The 5,716-nt window shown below is 38.0% G+C and overlaps 1 non-coding gene across 1 annotated transcript; it reads left to right on the forward strand.

The window, feature by feature from the left end:
- The first annotated feature begins 4,942 nt into the window (after positions 1-4,942).
- Positions 4,943-5,048, forward strand: LOC115892234. Its single transcript, XR_004052125.1, has one exon. It is a non-coding gene; the product is annotated as a small nucleolar RNA U13 (small nucleolar RNA).
- The last annotated feature ends 668 nt before the right edge of the window (positions 5,049-5,716 follow it).

The following is a 5,716-nucleotide window of genomic DNA, read 5'->3' on the forward strand; positions in this document are numbered from 1 at the left end:
GAAACTTACAATCATGGCAGAAGGCGAAGAGGAAGGTAACACGTCTTACACAGTCAAAGCGGAAGAAAGAGAGTGAAGGGGGAGATAGTCCATCAAACAACCAGATCTCGTGAGAACTCTGTCACAAGATGGCACCAAGGGGATAGGGATACTGCTAAACCATCAGAAACCACTCCCATGATCCAATCCCCTCCCACCAGGCCCCACCTCCAACACTGGGGATTGCGATTCCACATAAACTATAAAAACACCAAGAGTAATTTAAAACTATATAAAAGCAAGAGTAATTTAAAAAATCCTCATAGAATTTTCAATCTGGAAAGACTCCCAGGTTCAAACTACACCCTGAGCCCCCATCCCCCATTTACAGATGAGGCCACCTAGGGCTCAAAACGTTGAAGAACTTGCCTGAGGACACATTAATACCAACCCGCAGGACCAGGACTGGTACAATAGCTGTTAAAGTCCTCCCAGTCTGAGACTCTTTCTGCTTTCCTATATTTCCCATAATTTAAATATTGACACAGCGTCCAGCAGGGGTTAGCAAACTTTTCCCGTAAAGGACAAGACAATACATAATTTAGACTTTTCAGGCCATGTGGTTGCATATAGTCTCAATTAATTCTGCCACTGTAGCATGACAGCAGCCATAGGCAAAACATGAGCTAATGGGTGTGGCTGTGTTGAAATAAAACTTAATTTGTAAAAACAGGTAGCAAACTAGATTTGGCCTGTGGACAGCAGTTTGATGACGCCTGGTCTAGAGAAAAAGAACTTTCTCAGACTTCTCAGACTTACTTTCTCAGACTTCTGATTCACTTTCTTCATGTATTACTCAGGCTACGGCATGAGTGAGTGTGGAAGAACAAGGTACATTTTGACCCATCCCCGAAGCTCCTAGAAAAGCTAGAAAACGCTACCCAACCAATATAGAAAATCATTAAAATCACATATATGCACACCCCAGAGAGAGAAAGGGTGAAAGGGTAGGGAGACAGGCTAACAGGTGAACACTCTGGTAGTGAATCTGCTGCCTCTTTTTCTTACTAGCTATTTAATGAATGAGATCAAATCAAGTGGCCAAGCTTCCTTGTTTGTTGGTATCTAGGGTACTCACTAACTACCTATAAATCTCTGCTGCTCTCTGGTGGTAGAAGACATTTCAGAGAAGTTGAATACTGTAGAATTTAGCAACTGAGTTCTCAAAATTTGGGGGGACACTAAAGAACTAAATGAGTGAGACAGGGTATTTTCAAACTTACTAAACAAAATCATAATTGAATCCCTGAAATATTTCTATGAATGATTTTCCTTCATCACAAATCCTCATTTTTTTTTTCTATCAGGTCCAAGCATCGGTTTTTCTGACACCTGAAGGGTCCATTATTTTTCTTTCTCTAAAGCAGGAGCATCATAATTCACAAACATGGCTCAGAAGAAACTTTAATTCTTCCAGAACTTTTGGATAAGGCACAAAAAGGTATAGCAGAGAGTCAAAGGAGAATAAGTGTCTACCTGGCAGCTAGCTGACAGCAAAGGGGCTTTTAATGCAAAAGACAATTTCAACTCGTGCGTGTAGCTGAACATCAACAGATTTTACTTCACCTCGGTGCTTTTTTTTTCTAGTACCTTAATCACACCAGAGAAGCTGAGAACCCCATCTTCAGTTTTCCTGTCACTGAAAACTGGGCTTCAGGGATGGGTTGACATTTTACACCAGGAGACTAGTCAGACCACTATTTTCATATTAGTCGGTGTATGGCTCCTGGTGACTCAAGCCAAACGTGGGTGGGGAGATTCCAAAAACCAGAGATAAGGAAGAGTAGGAACAAGTGAGCTTGAATCTTTTATGGGCCCAGGGGCTGTGCCTAGCTTACCCACTGTGGTTAATACATTCCAGCTCCTGGAACAGAAACTAATACATTGTAGGGTCTAATATGCTTTTACTAAGTGAGTGAGGAAATAATTGAATGAATCATTCATGTTTATGAGAGTGGTTTATATGCTATATAGCACCCTATAAGTAATCATTGCATTCATACTAGAAGTAGCAAAGAAGTGAATTACAAATCAAGAAATAATGGCAGGAAATAACACATCTAATATGGAAAGAAGTTCTTTCCAAACCCACAATTTCATGTTTCCTTTCTCAGTATCACAGCATCACAAAACTTAGGAATTAGAAAGGCTTTTAACACTTTCGTTGTCCAAACTTCCACTGACGTTCTTTATTCAGAGTTCCACAATATTCCCACCAAATGGTAGTCACCCACCCTCTGCTCAAACACTTCCGGAGACAGGAAGTCAATATCTGCAAAGACACTCTGTATTTTGGGTGGGGAAGGGAAGTTGAAGCCATAGGGCAGTGTAGAAACAGGAGATTCCAGAGTCGTGCTGTTCAATAGGTCGCCACTATCCACCTGTGACCACTGAGAACCTGATATGTGGCTAGTCCAGACTGAGGTGTGCTGTGATTTTTGAAAACTTAATACAAAAAAAGGATGTAGAATATCATTAATTTCTTATAATGATTACATTGTGAAATCATAATATCTTGTATCCACTACGATAAATACATTGTTAAAATTAACTGCACGTTTTTCTGTTTACCTTTTTAATGTGGTTACTAGAACATTTAAAAGTACATATACGGCTCACATCATATTTCTACTGGATGGCATGGGTCGAGAGAACACATTTTGTCTTTCTTTCAATTCAGCAAAACAAATATAATGTCTTTAGGAGACACTAATATGGAAACTCTGGTCTGCTTTGAGTATGAAAATCAAAATCCCTACTCAATAATTTGAATCCTGTCCCCTCTTTTATGGTACTTGCGTCTGTGTCTCTTTTTGGCTGTGAAATGGATAAAATATTTTCTTCTTTTCCCTATCTCTACAGAGAGTCATAGACTCATGATGAGCCTCTCATAATGACAGTCTCCTGTTGTCCTGGAAACAGGTACAAGGAGAGCTGCCTCAGCTCAGTGAAAGGAAGGATTTTCTAACAGAGCTCTCCAGAGTGAGAATGATCAGCTTGACTCAACCCTACCCCAGTAGGTGAACTCTACATTTTATAATATCTGAATTATCATCACAGCTAAAAATAGGAAAGGAAGAAAATGTTCTCAGAAACTCCTGATAACAAAACAATAAATCTTAACCAATGATTATGAAAGTGTACTATTATTTTACCAAACTGCCATAGCTTACATATATAAATCACAAGGAATAACTATTGAGTTGAAAGTGCCTATGATATTTAAGACAAGTGTAATCCTTAAGTAATAGAGTGATAATTCTATTCTTAAAAATCCATTTGAGTATCATTTGACATTGTACCTGCACTTTAAAAGTTTGAGCCTTTTTAACTGGTTTGTTGAACAGGCTTGAGACAGTAGGTAAAACATAAAATAATTTCACTTTACTTATTTTACTCCATGTGATGAATATGTGCATGCCCTGTGAGTATCTCCTACTAGCTTTAGAGAGAAAGCACCCCCGCTTACACATATCCCCCACCACACACACACAAACATACACACACACACGCACACACACACACACATACTCACAGGCTAATGTCTCAACTCTAAGGATTTCCCCTCCTCCAGTATTCAGACTAAAGAGATTTGGGTTGGGGTGAGAAGAGTCTGTATTGATTTGGGCAGAGTCAGATCTGTCCCCTCTTCACAAGCTCTAGAAGGTTATCTTCCCCAAAGCTGTGTTTTCACAAGCCCTAGAGGCTTATCTGCTTCAAAGCACAGCATGATTTGGCAATTGAAGTGTCCAAACTGTCAACTATGAAAAACAGTTTTAGGCAATACTTGAATTGCCATGTGACCCTAACACAGCAAATAACGTAGGAAATGTAAAAAATGCATTTTCTGACATTTACAGCTGTTGAACTTGAAGTTTAGTAACAAAGTGATTACAGGTGATTGTGACTGTCTTTAGAGGCTTTTAAGACCAGAAAAGAAGTCTTATCTATTTGAGCAAAACATTCCTTTTGACAGCAATAAAACTGAAGAAACTCTCTAAGCTCCTTCCGACTAAAATTTAGGTTGCTAAGTTATTTCATGCAGACTTTCAAAGAGTGAGAATTTTCTTATCTTTAAGAATCTTTTCTTAAGGGTATTTCTTTCTATATTAGGGTGCAGAATTTGACTGGACTGCTGAGGTAAGTGCTGTTCTATCAGTTTTAGGTCTAGGCACTCCAGGATACCTAGTTTGATTTCCTAAAGAAAGAGCAAACAATTCATTGTTTTATATGAGTGGGGAAACACAGCAGTGAGGTTTCTCTGCCAGGCACATGACCAAGTTGTCTGACCACCTGTAATCACAGTAGAAGTAGAGCATTTTCCTCGTTCTGTTCTATCAGAATTTGGCCCAATATAATTGAATAATTTTTAAAAGTTTGAAATAATGTCGCTCATTGGTTCTCCAACTTAGCAAGCATCAGAATTACGTGGAAGACATATTAAAACACATAATGTTTGACCCCATCAGCCTAGCTTCTGATGCAGCAGATCTGGGTGACATCTGAGATGTACACTTCGGGAATGGACCCAGACAATGCTGATGCTGCTGGTCCAGGGACCCCACTTGGAGAACCACGGATCTAGATACAGATAATTATAATGAAGAAGTGCAGAGAGAAACCTGAGCAAGAGCTGTTCTTTGAGAATTCTGATTGAGGACTCCTTTCCAAAAACAGATCTAAACAACTTATTGAGATCATTCTGCAAACTATTAAACCTAAGCATAAAAATATGGCCCAGAAAAATGGGTTTTCCATGCCTGATTAAATGAATGACTTGCTAATGTGCAGCATAACATTTGATTCAAAATATAGCCATTATGCATGGTAATCATTTCCATCAGGGAATGCCCTAGAAAAACAAACTATATTCCTCAAATTTCAGTGTAAAAAACAATTCTCAATCCTTTTGTAGTTTATAAGCATAATGATTGGGTTTTCATATGCATGTGTGAAATGTGCTTCCCTCAAACCTTGTTACAGTGTCAGCACATTACCCTGTGCTGACATGAAAATAATAAAGTAAAATAATTATCCTTTCACTTTCAACAAAAAGTGGCTCTTTTTGTTCCCATAATATATATTTTTATGTTTAAGTACACTTAGCTTCAAGTATCTTTATTTTTCCTTTTTAATAGCTTAGATAATCAATACCAATGCTTCAAGTAACTTTAAAAGAATAATTTTGCAATACTATCAAATACCTAGGATTTATATTTAAAATCTGGTTCACTTTGAAAATCTAATGATCTTCCAAATTATCTAAGTTTCTGCAGTGGTAGTTAGGATAGGACTTGTAATGTTTACAGGACTGGATATTCAAGTTTTTAAATCTTAACTACCACTAAAACATTTACACAGGTCCCAAATGAATATTAATATGACTAATGTCATCAAATGAATCTCTAATTAAGGCTTACGCAATCTTTCTAAAATGGTATTAGGAAGATGGCTTTCCGAATAAGGTGAATTGAGCATGCTCCCAGAATCCTGCAAATAAGGTATAAATTTAGTTAAGTCAAAAAAAAAAAAAAAATTAGGGAGGAAAATAGACCTATGAGCTTTCTTGACAGCAAATTGAAAGTCAAGAATGTGATGTGGCTGCCACTAAAAATGAACCCTTTCCAGGTAAAGAGATGCCATACCCATTTTATTCAGTGGTAGGCGTACCGCTTCT

This window comes from Rhinopithecus roxellana, chromosome 1 (genome assembly GCF_007565055.1).
Source record: "Rhinopithecus roxellana isolate Shanxi Qingling chromosome 1, ASM756505v1, whole genome shotgun sequence".
Lineage (NCBI taxonomy): Eukaryota > Metazoa > Chordata > Mammalia > Primates > Cercopithecidae > Rhinopithecus > Rhinopithecus roxellana.